The sequence below is a fragment of the Aquarana catesbeiana genome, linkage group LG01 (genome assembly GCF_042186555.1).
Source record: "Aquarana catesbeiana isolate 2022-GZ linkage group LG01, ASM4218655v1, whole genome shotgun sequence".
NCBI classification, from domain to species: Eukaryota; Metazoa; Chordata; class Amphibia; order Anura; family Ranidae; genus Aquarana; species Aquarana catesbeiana.
The window spans coordinates 985,694,316-985,712,012 of NC_133324.1; the positions used below are offsets into that span (position 1 = coordinate 985,694,316).

The following is a 17,697-nucleotide window of genomic DNA, read 5'->3' on the forward strand; positions in this document are numbered from 1 at the left end:
ACAGATCTCAGTGTCCCCAGCAGTGACCAGTACAGATCTCAGTGTCCCCAGCACTGACCAGTACATATCTCAGTGCCCCCTGGAGTAACCAGTATAGATATCAGTGTCCCAGCAGTGACCAGTACAGATCTCAGTGCCCCCAGAAGTGACCAGTACAGATCTCAGTGTCCCCAGCAGTGACCAGTACAGATCTCAGTGTCCCCAGCAGTGACCAGTACAGATCTCAGTGCCCCCAGCAATGACCAGTACAGATCTCAGTGCCCCCAGCACTGACCAGTACAGATCGCAGTGTTCCCAGCAGTGACCAGTATAGATCTCTAGGCCCCCAGCAGTGACCAGTACAGATCTCAGTGGTAAGCTGGCAGTTGTCCTGAAGGGATCATGCTTTGCACGTAATTTATATGTAATCTTTTACTACTTCCTCAACCAATCATATTTTTGCTTCAGACAAAAAAACAACTGAAACTGTTCCATGACCCTCACTGATGGATCCATAGAAGATGATATCTTACCAGCAGTTCATGGGGGTGGTGCCTCTGACCATGGGGCTCCTTGATTGGCTGATTCTGAACTGTTATTCAAGTAACCAATCCCATCACTCCATATTAGTGTTCTCCCATCTCAGAGGGCTGAGATCTGCACACATCTCATAGGTTTTGGTTCTGCTTCCCATCATCTATGTTCTCATTATGGAGATCCTATACAGAGGGACCTGTCTATAGAGATCTGAAAAATAATCTACTTCTCACTGGGTTTTCTCCACTTTATAAATGTTTTACAGAGTCACAAACTCCGGAAGAGGATCTATAAAACCTGATTGATGAGGCCCAGCTAAAACTAAAGAGAACCTGTCATGTCACCCCAACTCCACCCTCCCATTTTTAGGAATAATAGGAGAGAATCTGGGTTTAGGGCGGAGTAACTGAAAGACATTTGCAGGAAAATTTTATTTGCCACAAAGAAATCACAAACTATAAACTTCAACCTTTTATTATTGGACCCCCTCAGCCGTTCTACAACCATATAGTAGATGTGATGTGCAGCTATTGATGTAGAAGAGATCATTCAGCGGCGTCACTCCCATCACCCTCTGGTGGTCAGACTCTACTCAGTGCTGACCTTGCAGCAGCGAGCCGTTGTCATGTCCACATTGGAGCACTGACATTTACAGGTTTTCTCAGACTGGACGCTCCACGACACGCAGCCCATCGTGCAGACACAAGTCGTGGGGATGTAACCTGAATTAAATACGAAGAGGCACTAATGAAATATCTGATTATAACATTCTACAATCATACATATACACACAGCAATATACAGAAGATTGGAGCCCCCCGAGGTGTACCCCAAAAATACCCTCATATAGAGGCTTTGGGTGAATGTCCAGTCCTCCCTCCTGTCATTTCTTAGACTGTTCCCACTCTGTTCTGCTGGGGGTGGTGACGGCGGTCCTTCTTCTCATATTTGATCTGAGATCTCTAGGACCTCATGGGTGGTCTGAAGTGAAGGATACTAGACATGTACACACTGAAATATTTTTTTTGGAATTTCGTTTTTCGTCCGAAAAATACATTTATTTAGTTACTCCCGAAATTCGTTTTTATTCATTTCGTTTTTCGTTAAAAATTGCATTCGTCCGAAAACCCAAATTAATTAAGGTCGAATCTGTCTTTGAAGGCTTATGGTGTCTGTCGAATGTTCAAAGAAGATTCGACGGAGCAGCTAAACTGTACGACGCCGCATAGTTTAGCTGCTCCCTCAAATCTTCTTAGAACTTTCGACAGACACCATAAGCCAAAAGATTCGACGTTTGCATGTCTTTCGCTGCTTTGTCGAATCTTCGTCGTTCATGTTTAATGTGTATGGTTCAAACAGAAAATGGACTGGTGATAGTGATCACTGATCAGACAGGTAACAAGATAGGGTCTATAGAATCTATATAGAATCTCAATCTACAATATAGAATCTATATTAATAAATCCCCCCCTACAACACGGGCAGCCTCTGAGGCTATCACAACACTAGCAACACTAGTATCACTATCAAGTTCTCAACAATAACACAATAGCAGAAGATTATTATGAAAAAGTTATGTTGAATTGTAGCTTGCTTCACTATTGTTCTGCTGCTGTGCTTATGCTTAATTGCTAAATAATTCAGGTTCTCTGATAAACGGACCAGCTAAGATTGACTGTCTTCTGAAATGATTCAGTGTGTGTGTCTCTCTCTGCTAACAAATCGTAAGTGAAAGTAAGTTGGCTGTACGTGTGTACTTAGTTCTAGCTATTTTACTGCCCCTCCTCTTTGGTTACAATCAGCCAATAACATTCATCATCAACATTTTTTTTATTTTTGCTTCCCCCATCCAATTCCAGCAGCGATCTTTTCTCTCTATGTCAAATCTTTACTCTCTACATCAAATCTTTACTCTCTACGTCAAATCTTTACTCTCTATGTCAAATCTTTTCTCTCTACGTCAAATCTTTTCTCTCTATGTAGAATAATCTTGGACTAATAGAGTTAAGGTTAGCACATTCAACCACAGGTTCGATAGACACAGATTGTTATTGTCAGCATCATGTCAAACCTCTTATCTATATTGAATATTGTCACAACGAAAATGAAAATAAAGCATTTGTTTATGTCGGATCTTTCATTTTTCAGACTCTGCACTTTCGTTATTCTTTGTTAAAACGATAACGAAAATACCTGAAATTCGGACGAAAATGCATTTGGACGAAAACGAATGCACATGTCTAAAGGATACGTCTCTCTCACACTGATACTGAGCTCTATTTGAGGTCTTGTGGTCACTTACCGTCAGGACAGGTAGCGTATAATCCTGGTGTGCTGACGCCGGTGCAGACTAGTTTACTGTTCGCCCGTATAGCAGAAGCTGGAAGAGAAGACAGAGATATGAGGAACCTACAAATGTAAATGAGAAGATATAGCTGCCTCCTCAATACTAGTGTAGCTAGGTGGCAGCAATGCCATGATGGAGGAAGACATTACTCGGGACAGCTGACCTAACATTTCCCTCTAGTGCCTGTTTTACAGAAAACTACATCATTTCCTGCCAGAGGAGTGGAGAAGGATTGTCCTGGATAAAGCAGAGAATCTTAGGACATGTAGTCTCAATGTAGCTGAAACACACAATGGACTTATGGGAGGGACTATATATTTGACTGAAATTGGCAGGCTCGCTCTCTTGGCCCCGGGGATTTCATACAGAGCATCAGAGTTGGTGTTCTGCACTTCACGGGATGCCGCACCAGTGCAGCCTAGCCGGTCCCAGTACAACTTCAGAAGGAGGGTTCGCATTGCTAAATGCTGTCTGTGAAGGTCGGGTGTTTGAGACCTTCCTTCAGCCAGAGAGCCGCTCCACAAGTGCTACATCGATCTGTCAATGAAACCAGCCAAACGTGCACCCTACTGCCATCCAAGCACGCTCGTAATGTCTGGAATTACTTGTCAAAACAATTGAGGTTAAAAAGAATTCATTTTTAAGGCCTATACATATTATTTTATACATGGTTTCATGGGCATATGGGAAACCATCTTGTTCGGTTTGTTAGCAGGTTAATGTAAGTTCATTGCCTGTGAACAAAGACTTTCACTAAGGATTTTTAGAGCCTCAACTCATATTCTCCCAGGTTGTAAATTATGAGTCCCGGACAACCAGACGAGATAAGGACTGCCCATGGTATGGTGCTAGACTGTGACTGATGACTTGTGTCTCAACTGAACAATGAATAGAGGTTTTAAAATTTATTTTTTTCCTTATTACTTGAAAAAGGAAAAGGGGTTTATTCAAAAGTTGCCTTATGAACAAGTATTATTAATCACAATAATTATATTAGCAATAATTTCTATTATTATTACATTGTATGGTGCAATTACATGCCTTCTTAATTGAATAATCTTACATATTTGGGTTTATGCACTTTTATATTATCCAACATATATTCAATATATATTGTTTGATTGTACTCATTGAAACATATTAGTATATATATTATTAATATGAGCATAGCATGTTTGAAATGTTATGAATAAGAGTGAAATTACATGTAAAATAATTTTTGCATTCTGAGAAGCCAATGAGCTAACTCTCAAAGTTATTTGGAGGAAAGTTGAGTGCTGTGGTTTAAACTTTCTTAAAGCAATATATCTTAGGAAGAGACGAGAAGCCTAACATACTGTCAGATAACAGTCCATCCTATTATATTTATAAATTTGTTCAAGGCTCAGGGCAAAGGTTATTTGAAGGGATATCTTGACATTTTAAATAAAGTTCCAAAATCATTTTTAATCCAACACTGCCCACCAGCCATGTCATAAGTCCAATACTGCCCCTTCAGGCAGTTGTGCCATGGTTGCATAGTAAATCATACATAATTTGACGACATTGATTACGTGGAAAAAACATCCACACCTATTTTCTTTGGGGGATAAGAGTTTGAGAATGGATTGAGAGAGGGAGAATGAAAAAATCAAAGGTGGAAGAGTTGTCCCTTGGAACAAACAGCTGACATCTCTCAGACAAAAGATTTTGGGATTTCTGGTAAAGTATACATTTCTAATTATCTGTAATCAAACAAAAAGAGAGGGTTCCCCTGGTGATGGACTTTAAAGGCACGTATATATTAATATAGGAGAAGGTATGTACTGCATAAAAGTTATTTATTCATTTCAGAAACATCTTAAAAACATCAACAAATATGACTATAATGAACAATGAAAAGAATGCGATTTTTGCAATTATCCATATGTTGAATATTAATACCAATATCTTTGCACCCGACGCGTTTCGGAGATATTAAGCCTCCTTCTTCGGGGGTGAGTATGGATATGAGTTATAGCAAAGGTTTCTAAATTGGAAACAATATGTTTAACAAAGAGATCATGAGTATACGTACATGTTAGGCTCTATAGATAAAGGTACATAACGTATTTTAATTCCATTGCACTCACATTGGTAATATGTAGACTAGCTTCGCATTCCAAACAAAGGGTTAAAAACAGAGGCGCTGACACTGTCTGCCCATCCAGCGTGTTTCCCGATTGTGATCAGTGCAGATTAATTATCATACCCATAGTCATAGTATTTCATATCTAGCAGGTATAACTAGGTAGAGATGTATATGGATAGGTATGACTCCTCAAGCCAGAGGAGAAAGCCCACCTGTGTGGGACACCAAGAGTTTAAGACCTGAAGTTCCACTGGGGCCAGATGCGGGTCCTGTAACATGTAGAAATGTAAAAATATGTAATAACCGATCAATGATTTAAAATAATGCTTGTTGTACAGAAAAAAAGGGGGGGTCTTGCAATAGTGGGGGTACAACATACCTGATCCGGCTAATATAGGGGATTCAGGAAAGAATGGTGAAAAGTGACTGGTCTGAGTATATGTATCCTGAGTGGCTGAAAAAGAATGGTATAAGAGGGGGAAGGGAAGATATAAGGATACCATCACATAAATGCAAAACCTATCCAATAGGGGTTTGTTGACAATCAAGGGTATATGGGGTTAATATAGTCCAGATAAGTCTGGATTATCCTAGGTAGGATAGTAGTGATAAGTTGAATGCTAATTAAATTGGTAGAAAAGAAGAAAGGGGGGGGGGGGAAGAAGGGGGGGGGGGGGAGAGAAAAAAAAAGGGGAAGAAAGGGAAAAGAAAGGAGAAGAAAAGAGAGGAACAAAGGAGAAAGGAACAGAAGATATCAGCTGTAGCTACAGAGAGTCTCTCACAGCTGCAGCAGTGTGCTAGTGAAAGTTAGACAGCATGGGGGTAAAATATAGGCATGGATAGTGTATTTATTTGGAGCCACATGTAAATTAGATGAGCAGTAAAGTGTGTAATGAGATACTCACTTTTTTGCATTAAGTTGGGCACCAGCTCAGACCGACAGTGTCCTGCACACAAGAGCGGACGCTCAGTCTGAGCTGTGTGAAAGTATATAAAGCCCTCCCCACCAATCAGCCGCTGATGTAAACACCAACAGCTGTTTCTGGTGGAGGAGGGACAGACGCGCTTAGGATGGCCCCCCGGGTGGAGCGAACGCCGCCGAGCCCCCACCACGCATGCGCGAGCATCCACGATGAGGTGCGGCCCCGCCCACTACACCCGCTGGCACGTCTAGCTTCCCCGGCGGACTGCGCATGCCCGCCGGGGTCGCAAGATGGAGGACAGTGTCAGCAACACTGTGTCCTCACACAACGCCGCCGTGAGCCAGGAACGCTCAGGCGGCTTTGTGTGCCGGGTAAACCGCAGGTCACAAGTACTGCTAGTGAAGGCAAAAATAGCCACATACAGATAAATAAATGAAGATCATTTGGATCACAATTTATGGGAAAAACGCCCCTGACTGACAGTTTTACAGGCCGGGATTGTTCATGTATATGAGGAGCAAGTTAAAGGAAATGCATATTGTAAATATATACGTAAACTGCATTATTTAATAAGAATTGTTTTACAGGCTGGGATTTATCATGAAGTAAAAAACAGTTTGTGGAAAATGATCACCAGTTATATATATTACATTGATCACTAGAGACTGTATAGATTGGGACGACTACACCGTACATAACTCATAGTGTATTCAAACCATGTATACAGTACATCACACCTATATATGTATGATGCGCTGCACACATACATATACATACATAATATATATCCATACATATACAGCACATCGCCCAGATACAGAAAAGAATATATACAGTATATCACTCAGATACAGAGAGAACAGCTACAGACTAGGGTCGTATATACATTGGAAAATCCAGATTTGTAAAACCGTGATCAGAGAAGGGATGCATATAGGAGTTATACAACTTAAGAAGATGTTAAATATATTTTTTATATTTTTTTAATTGATAATTGTGAGTGGAGGGCAAGGGTACTAGAGGGGTATTTTTAAAGATCATCTTTTTACTCATTGTTGCCTACCACCTGACGAAAAGCCCTCAAGGAAAGGCTTGCACCAGATGGTTTCGTTCAAGCCTGGGGGTTGGGTAGCTTTTAAATTATAAATCCAGCGGGATTCTAACTGTAACAGTGCCTTGTTCCAGTCACCTCCCCTAGGTCCCGGATGTATCCGGTCTAAAATAAGGAATTTAATCCTTGGAAATTTGCCCCCATGTACTATTGTAGTATGTCTCCCAAGAGGGAGGTCAGGGTCACAAGTTTGCATACTCAAAATATGTCTATATGCTCTCTTCCAAAATTCTGTTTTAGTTTTTCCTATGTAGAAGCATGTACATTCGCACAGGAGCATATAAATCACACCATATGTTTTACAGTTGGCAAAGTGTTGAGGATGGAAAAGCTGGCCATTCGCGAGGGTCGGGTTTTTGTCCGTAAGCATATACTTACAATAGTTACAATCTCCGCATCTAAAGGTTCCCTTGTATTTGCAGTGTTTATCTACTTCCCCCCTAAATTCACTCGTAGTGGCTTTGGCTCTTAGAGAGGAGGTTCGTTTAAAGGTAAAGAGGGGTTTCTGTGGAACAAAGGGCCCCAGAGTTGGGTCATATGGTAGCATATGCCAATATCTTTCCACAATGTTCCTAACTTGTCTATGTTGGCTACTGTATTTTGTGATGATCCTAATAGTGTCTGTATCATTTTTACCAGTTTTGTCTACTTTCTCAGAGTGCAATAGCTCATTTCTTGGTTGCATAAGGGCTTTTTTGAAAGAGCGTTTAAGTAGCGCATGGGAGTAGCCCCGTATTAATAGTCTATCACGTAACTTGTTTGCTTCCATTCTAAAGGTGTCATCATTAGAACAGTTGCGTCTCACTCTAAGGTACTGGCTGTATGGAATTGAATTAAGGAGCGGTTTTGGGTGGAAACTGGTAGCATGTAAAATTGCGTTACTTGCAGTGGGTTTCCTGTATAACTTGCTCATAATGTTTCCTCCCTCTCCTCTAGAGATCTCCACATCCAAGAACGTGACACATTGCTTATCAAATGACATTGTAAAATTAAGGTTAAGTTCATTCCCATTCATTCTCAGTAGGCATTGTTGAAGGAGATCAGTCGATCCATCCCATATAATAAACAGGTCATCGATGTATCGATAGCATCCACGTAAGTGGTCCGTATACATCGATAAACTTTCGTCAATCAAAAACATGGCCTCCCACTCCCCCAGGTACAGGTTGGCATACGATGGGGCACAACATGTCCCCATCGTAACCCCCTGCACCTGGAGGTAGTGGGAGCCGTTAAAAGTAAAAACATTGTGACTCAGAATAAATTCTAATAGTGAGATGACGAACTCTCCATATGTGGGATGTACGTCTCTAGCTGTGCGGAGGACATGTCTAATAGCTGCTACACCCTTCTCATGGGGGATAGAGCTATATAGAGACTCGACGTCAATTGTCACAAAAATTGCATGTTCAGGAATTTCCAATTTATAAATAATTTGCAGGAAGTGCACCGTGTATTTAACGAAAGACGGTAAGGAATAAGCAAATGGTTTCAAAACTTTGTCTATCAGTCTGCTAGCATTCTCGCTGAACGCCCCTATCCCAGAAATGATAGGTCTACCAGGGGGGTTCTTTATATCTTTATGGACCTTTGGTAATGAATAGAAAACTGGTGTACGGGGGAAGTTGTTCCTAATAAATTCCCATAGAGACTTTGTAATTGTCGAACTGGAATAGGCCGTGTCTATCAATGTGTAAAAATCTTGATTGTATTTTTTATCCAGACTTGCCGGTATTTGGCGATACCACTCTGGGTTGTTTAGTATTTTGTTGCACATCTTGATGTAGTCCTCCTTGTTTTGCACCACAATGTTTCCACCCTTATCCGCATTTTTTATTATAATTTGGTCGTTATTTAACAGTGTTTTGAGTGCTGCTGTTTCACTTCTAGTTAAGTTCCTAGGGAGTTTGGTATGAGTTTTTATCTTGTCTAGTTCTTTATCGACTATATTTAGGAAAGCTGGGTGAAGATGTGTGAAGATGGGTACTGGGTACTGGGTGCCGGACAGAAGTCCGATTTCTTTTTTAGTGTGGATTTATTGATGAATTTAACCTTAATTTTACTATGTCATTTGATAAGCAATGTGTCACGTTCTTGGATGTGGAGATCTCTAGAGGAGAGGGAGGAAACATTATGAGCAAGTTATACAGGAAACCCATTGCAAGTAACGCAATTTTACATGCTACCAGTTTCCACCCAAAACCGCTCCTTGATTCAATTCCATACAGCCAGTACCTTAGAGTGAGACGCAACTGTTCTAATGATGACACCTTTAGAATGGAAGCAAACAAGTTACGTGATAGACTATTAATACGGGGCTACTCCCATGCGCTACTTAAACGCTCTTTCAAAAAAGCCCTTATGCAACCAAGAAATGAGCTATTGCACTCTGAGAAAGTAGACAAAACTGGTAAAAATGATACAGACACTATTAGGATCATCACAAAATACAGTAACCAAAATAGACAAGTTAGGAACATTGTGGAAAGATATTGGCATATGCTACAATATGACCCAACTCTGGGGCCCTTTGTTCCACAGAAACCCCTCTTTACCTTTAAACGAACCTCCTCTCTAAGAGACAAAGTCACTACGAGTGAATTTAGGGGGGAAGTAGATAAACACTGCAAATACAAGGGAACCTTTAGATGCGGAGATTGTAACTATTGTAAGTATATGCTTACGGACAAAAACCCGACCCTCCCGAATGGCCAGCTTTTCCATCCTCAACACTTTGCCAACTGTAAAACATATGGTGTGATTTATATGCTCCTGTGCGAATGTACATGCTTCTACATAGGAAAAACTAAAACAGAATTTTGGAAGAGAGCATATAGACATATTTTGAGTATGCAAACTTGTGACCCTGACCTCCCTCTTGGGAGACATACTACAATAGTACATGGGGGCAAATTTCCAAGGATTAAATTCCTTATTTTAGACCGGATACATCCGGGACCTAGGGGAGGTGACTGGAACAAGGCACTGTTACAGTTAGAATCCCGCTGGATTTATAATTTAAAAGCTACCCAACCCCCAGGCTTGAACGAAACCATCTGGTGCAAGCCTTTCCTTGAGGGCTTTTCGTCAGGTGGTAGGCAACAATGAGTAAAAAGATGATCTTTAAAAATACCCCTCTAGTACCCTTGCCCCCCACTCACAATTATCATTTAAAACAATATAAAAAATATATTTAACATCTTCTTAAGTTGTATAACTCCTATATGCATCCCTTCTCTGATCACGGTTTTACAAATCTGGATTTTCCAATGTATATACGACCCTAGTCTGTAGCTGTTCTCTCTGTATCTGAGTGATATACTGTATATATTCTTTTCTGTATCTGGGCGATGTGCTGTATATGTATGGATATATATTATGTATGTATATGTATGTGTGCAGCGCATCATACATATATAGGTGTGATGTACTGTATACATGGTTTGAATACACTATGAGTTATGTACGGTGTAGTCGTCCCAATCTATACAGTCTCTAGTGATCAATGTAATATATATAACTGGTGATCATTTTCCACAAACTGTTTTTTACTTCATGATAAATCCCAGCCTGTAAAACAATTCTTATTAAATAGTGCAGTTTACGTATATATTTACAATATGCATTTCCTTTAACTTGCTCCTTATATACTTGAACAATCCCGGCCTGTAAAACTGTCAGTCAGGGGCGTTTTTCCCATAAATTGTGATCCATATGATCTTCATTTATTTATCTGTATGTGGCTATTTTTGCCTTCACTAGCAGTACTTGTGACCTGCGGTTTACCCGGCACACAAAGCCGCCTGAGCGTTCCTGGCTCACGGCGGCGTTGTGTGAGGACACAGTGTTGCTGACACTGTCCTCCATCTTGCGACCCCGGCGGGCATGCGCAGTCTGCTGGGGAAGCTAGACGTGCCAGCGGGTGTAGTGGGCGGGGCCGCGCCTCATCGCGGATGCTCGCGCATGCGCGGTGGGGGCTCGGCGGCGTTCGCTCCACCCGGGGGGCCATCCTAAGCGCGGCTGTCCCTCCTCCACCAGAAACAGCTGTTGGTGTTTACATCAGCGGCTGATTGGTGGGGAGGGCTTTATATACTTTCACACAGCTCAGACTGAGCGTCCGCTCTTGTGTGCAGGACACTGTCGGTCTGAGCTGGTGCCCAACTTAATGCAAAAAAGTGAGTATCTCATTACACACTTTACTGCTCATCTAATTTACATGCGGCTCCAAATAAATACACTATCCATGCCTATATTTTACCCCCATGCTGTCTAACTTTCACTAGCACACTGCTGCAGCTGTGAGAGACTCTCTGTAGCTACAGCTGATATCTTCTGTTCCTTTCTCCTTTGTTCCTCTCTTTTCTTCTCCTTTCTTTTCCCTTTCTTCCCCTTTTTTTTTTTCTCTCCCCCCCCCCCCTTCTCCCCCCCCCCCCCTTTCTTCTTTTCTACCAATTTAATTAGCATTCAACTTATCACTACTATCCTACCTAGGATAATCCAGACTTATCTGGACTATATTAACCCCATATACCCTTGATTGTCAACAAACCCCTATTGGATAGGTTTTGCATTTATGTGATGGTATCCTTATATCTTCCCTTCCCCCTCTTATACCATTCTTTTTCAGCCACTCAGGATACATATACTCAGACCAGTCACTTTTCACCATTCTTTCCTGAATCCCCTATATTAGCCGGATCAGGTATGTTGTACCCCCACTATTGCAAGACCCCCCCTTTTTTTCTGTACAACAAGCATTATTTTAAATCATTGATCGGTTATTACATATTTTTACATTTCTACATGTTACAGAACCCGCATCTGGCCCCAGTGGAACTTCAGGTCTTAAACTCTTGGTGTCCCACACAGGTGGGCTTTCTCCTCTGGCTTGAGGAGTCATACCTATCCATATACATCTCTACCTAGTTATACCTGCTAGATATGAAATACTATGACTATGGGTATGATAATTAATCTGCACTGATCACAATCGGGAAACACGCTGGATGGGCAGACAGTGTCAGCGCCTCTGTTTTTAACCCTTTGTTTGGAATGCGAAGCCAGTCTATATATTACCAATGTGAGTGCAATGGAATTAAAATACGTTATGTACCTTTATCTATAGAGCCTAACATGTACGTATACTCATGATCTCTTTGTTAAACATATTGTTTCCAATTTAGAAACCTTTGCTATAACTCACATCCATACTCACCCCCGAAGAAGGAGGCTTAATATCTCTGAAACGCGTCGGGTGCAAAGATATTGGTATCAATATTCAACAAATGGATAATTGCAAAAATCGCATTCTTTTCATTGTTCATTATAGTCATATTTGTTGATGTTTTTAAGATGTTTCTGAAATGAATAAATAACTTTTTTATGCAGTACATACCTTCTCCTATATTAATATATACGTGCCTTTAAAGTCCATCACCAGGGGAACCCTCTCTTTTTGTTTGATTATTTAAATATTGGATGTGGCACATTTTTGCAGTTAATTGACCGACTAACAATCCCTTTTTCTTTCTAATTATCTGTAGGAAATTTTTTGAGCATACATTAAACTGAACAAATTAACCCTCGTAGCTTACAAATTTGAACTGAAATATAATTATAACTGCAGTATGAATTGTTTTCCTTTTTAAATCAAAGAGAGAAATACACATATTATTATTATTATTATTATTATTATACAGTATTTATATAGCGCCAACAGTTTACGTAGCGCTTTACAACTTGAGGGTAAACAGTACAAATACAATACAATTTGATACAGTAGGAATCAGAGAGCCCTGCTCCTTATGTATTTATCTAATTAGAACTGAATTCAGTTCTAGTAAATGGCTTAGTTACAATGTATGCTTAAAATAAATTAGTTATTGGAAATTATCTTTACCTTAAATCTAAGTCTGGTTAAAATCACCCACTCTGTACATGGTATAACAAATTTGTCCATGTGCTGTTAAGATAATCTGAGCTTGCAAATATCTGTTTGTCTAGGAGAGTCAACCCCTTGTTGTTTTCGCATTCTGTTGAGCCACTAGAAGCTATTAATCATTCCTAAAGAAATGACTCAGTTTTGTTACATTGATATTTTTAAATAAGATCCTGTGGTTTTTTTCCTCATCACCTGTATTATCCACATTATTGAAATGTTGATACATATTCATTGACTGTCACTAATTATATTTTGATATTATTTTTTGAGTTTTTATTTTATTATTAGTATTTTTTTTAATTTTAGTAAATAAATATATATTTTTTTGCACATGAATTTCAGGAAGACAAACTATACAAGATGTTCACTCCCACCCATAAAACGGGTATCACTATCATGGCACAAGAATGAAAAATTGTGTCATGCCGCTTCTGTTGTCGTTATAACTTATCAGACGTTTCCTGATCACTGTTGGAGATGTAATATGACAGTAAGGACCACGCTTCACATGTGTGCCCTTTGGTCTACAATTTCTGGACCAAAATATTCAATATTGATAGGCAGGTCACTAGCTCTGATACCCCCTTTTTATATTCATGGGGTCCACTCACACTGAGTTGTATGCTACCCTGGGCAGTCAGGACAGACAAGGCAGAGGCTTGGGCACTGCAATATATAACAGAGTGGAAGTGAGGAAACACAGTAGTAGTACTCCTGCAAATCTACATGCCGAATCCGGGCAGAGATATGGTGGGAAAGGGCAAAGATATGGTGGGGAAAGGCAGAGATATGGTGGGGAAGGGCAGAGATATGGTGGGGAAGGGCAGAGATATGGTGGGGAAGGGCAGAGATATGGTGGGGAAGGGCAGAGATATGATGGGGAATGGCAGACAGACCAGGGTCAGTCTGAAGTTCCAAACCAGCAACAGTTCCATTTTTCAATGCATTTATTCTGTTACAGAGTGTAAGCAGACACCTTGGAACTGCAAAGTACGGGAAGTCTCTGAGGCAATCATGGGACAGTGTCATACCTTCTGATTAGCTGCACTTCCATCTGAGTAAGTACACACAATGACAATAGAAAACGGGGGGCACATGAACTGCCTATTATAAAGGGGTACAGCGTCTGCCTATCACAGAGAGGCACAGGGTCTGCCTATCACAGAGAGGCACAGGGTCTGCCTATCACAGAGGGGCACAGGGTCTGCCTATCACAGAGGGGTACAAGGCCCAGAGGGGTACAGTAAATGCCTATAAGAGAGAGGCACAGGGCCCAGAGGGTCAAAGGGTCTGCCTATCACAGAGGGGCATACGACCTGCCTATCACAGAGGGGCATACAACCTGCCTATCACAGAGGGGCATACGGTCTGCCTATTACAGAGGGGCACAGGACCTGCCTATAACACAGGGGCACAGAGTCCAGAGGGGTACATGATCTGCCTATCACAGAGTGGCACAGGGTCTGCTTATCATAGAAGGGCACAAGATCTGCCTATCACATAGGGTCACAGGGTCCAGAGGGGCACATGGTCTCCTCATCACAGAGGGGCACAAAGTCTCCCTATCACAGAGGGGTACAGGGTCTGCCTATCACAGAGGGGCACAGGATCTGCCTATCACAGAGGGGCACAGGATCTGCCTATCACAGAGGGGTACAAGGCCCAGAGGGGCACAGTAAATGCCTATATGAGAGAGGCACAGGGCCCAGAGGGTCAAAGGGTCTGCCTATCTCAGAGGGGCATACGGCCTGCCTATCACAGAGGGGCATACAACCTGCCTATCACAGAGGGGCATACGGTCTGCCTATTACAGAGGGGCACAGGATCTGCCTATAACACAGGGGCACAGAGTCCAGAGGGGCACATGATCTGCCTATCACAGAGGGGCACAGGGTCTGCCTATCATAGAAGGGCACAAGATCTGCCTATCACATAGGGTCACAGGGTCCAGAGGGGCACATGGTCTTCCCATCACAGAGGGGCACAAAGTCTCCCTATCACAGAGGGGTACAGGGTCTGCCTTTCACAGAGAGGTACAGGGTCTGCCTATCACAGAGGGGCACAGGATCTGCCTATCACAGAGGGGTACAAGGCCCAGAGGGGCACAGTAAATGCCTATATGAGAGAGGCACAGGGCCCAGAGGGTCAAAGGGTATGCATATCACAGAGGGGCATACGGTCTGCCTATTACAGAGGGGCACAGTATCTGCCTATAACAGAGGGGCACAGAGTCCAGAGGGGCACAGGGTCTGCCTATCATAGAAGGGCACAAGATCTGCCTATCACATTGGGTCACAGGGTCCAGAGGGGCACATGGTCTCCCCATCACAGAGGGGCACAAAGTCTCCCTATCACAGAGGGGTACAGGGTCTGCCTTTCACAGAGGGGTACAGGGCCTGCCTTTCACAGAGGGGTACAAAGCCCAGAGGGGCACAGGATATGCCTATAGCAGAGAGGCACAGGGCCCAGAGGGTCAAAGTGCCTGCTTATCACAGAGGGGTACAAGGTCTGCCTATCACAGAGGGGCGCAGGGTCTGCCTATCACAGAGGGGCACAGGGTCTGCCTATCACAGGGGGGCACAGGGTCTGCATATCACAGAGGGGCACAGGGTCTGCTTATCATGGAGGGGCACAGGGTCTGCCTATCACAGAGGGGCACAGGGTCTGCCTATCACAGAGGGGCACAGGGTCTGCCTATCACAGAGGGGCACAGGGTCTGCCTATCACAAAGCACATGGGGTCTGCCTATCATGGAAGGGCATAGGGTCTGCCAAGCCACTTGTACCTTTCTGGGACCTGTGGTCTGCCCTGAAGATGCCAATCCTGTATACCGCCATCATGGACTTAGCCGGACTCTTTCCTCTGCAGGTATGCTGGGGTAGCCACAATCCTGAGTTAGGGATTTGTTTTAGGGAAAGAATGTTGCCTTTGTTTAAATAGATATTAGAGGCTTATGTTTTTTTTTCTAATAAACATCTTTTATTAGGAAATAAACATGTCATACTTACCTGCTCTGTGTAATGGTTTTGCACAAAACAGCCCTGATTCTCCTTTTCTCGCGTCTCCACCGGTGCTCCTGCTCCCCCTCCCTTATCAAGTTCCCCACAGCAAGCCACTTGCTATGGGGGCTCTCATGTGTATATATATATATATATATATATATATATATATATATATATATACACACAGAACATAGACAGGTATGTGTGTTTTAGCTTTGGGGTGCACACCCTAATGCAATAGTCTGCACACACCAATGAGGCTCAAGTAAGTGATAGGGGGCTGTGGGGGGCTGTGGGGGGGGGGGGGGGCTGCTGCACACAGATGATTTTTTACCTTCCTGCTTAGAATGCACCTTCTGCCTTTAGAACAACTTTATCTGTTATAACAAGTTGTTCCAGTAAAGCTTTGGAAACTTTGCCTTGCATGGAGTCAGTGCAAGGTGCATAGCATGTCCCCATACCATTACTGGGAGTGAGGTAGCGGTGATACGCCGGACAGGTGGAGGGACATTGGCTCTGAATGTCTCTCCTACATGCATCACTGACCATGGTGGTGTATATAACATCAAAGGAATTTACTAAAGTTCAATCGTCTGTCCAAGTAAATGTACCCCATGTGTAAGGCAGTGACCCTAACCAAAGTGCCTAGTGAAGTCCAACTAGAAAGAAAATGTGGATGAAGTGTCACCCGTCTGCCCATCAATCCCACCTTACACCAATTCAATTTACAAGCACTACATTTAGCCGTCCAACCAATGGAGGCTCACCATTACTGGACCTACAGAACAAGAAACCTCAAAATTCCTTTCTTGCACTCATCCTTGTAACCGACCGTCATTCTGGCTGGAATTTATAATTTATTGAAGAATGTATTTTCTCTTTTGTTGGGTTTCAAGTACCTTGTGGGCTCCCCCTATTATTTGATAAAAGCCGGGTCTGCCCTAACAAAGCCCTGTGAGAACTTTTTGGTGATGAAAATTGATTCAGAAGTACACATCAAGAAGATACAAAGCAGATTAAAGAATGCATTCTTATCATGAAGAGCAGAGTGTGACCTACCTAAAGTACTTAGGAGTGGACAACTGTCATCTGCTGTGACCAGGGCCGTCTTTAATTTTGATTGGGCCCTGGGCAAACATTTTCTTGGGGCCCCACCCCTCCATTCTGAGACATACAAAAAATAGCAGGTAGACTCAAAATCAGTTTACTGCAGCAGATCACGCAGCAATTGCAATTGTTTGCCAGAGGTTACATATCCTTACTGCTCACTGGCTGGTTTCTAGAGGTTACAACACATAATTTCTGCTTGCCGATTGGTTGCTAGAGGTTAATGTACATTATTAGCCCTCACTTGGTTGCTAGGGGTTACAGCACATCATTATCACTTACTGATTGGTTGCTAGAGATTAAAGCAGATCACTACTGTTCGCTGATTGGTTGCTAGAGGTTAATGCACATCATTACCTCTCACTGAGCAGTGGAGCAATCCCAAATAATTGATCAAGTAAAGGGGCACATTAATACACATATTACAGGAGAGTGTCAGAGAGTGCAGACATACTGCAGGAGACAATCAGAGACTATGGACATACTGCAGGAGACAATCAGAGACTGCGGACATACTGCAGGAGATTACCAGAGACTGCGGACTTACTGCAGGAGATTACCAGATACTGCGGACATACTGCAGGAGACAATCAGAGACTGTGGACATACTGCAGGAGACAATCAGAGACTGCGGACATAC

The 17,697-nt window shown here is 42.4% G+C and overlaps 1 long non-coding RNA gene across 1 annotated transcript; it reads right to left on the bottom strand.

Moving 5' to 3' along the window:
* Positions 1–974: 974 nt before the first annotated feature.
* LOC141127138 (uncharacterized) lies at positions 975–17,134 on the bottom strand. The gene is made up of 3 exons (XR_012241491.1): positions 17,010–17,134; positions 2,819–2,896; positions 975–1,238 (listed from the first exon to the last, which is right to left on the bottom strand). It is a non-coding gene; the product is annotated as an uncharacterized lncRNA (long non-coding RNA).
* Between the last annotated feature and the right edge of the window lie 563 nt (positions 17,135–17,697).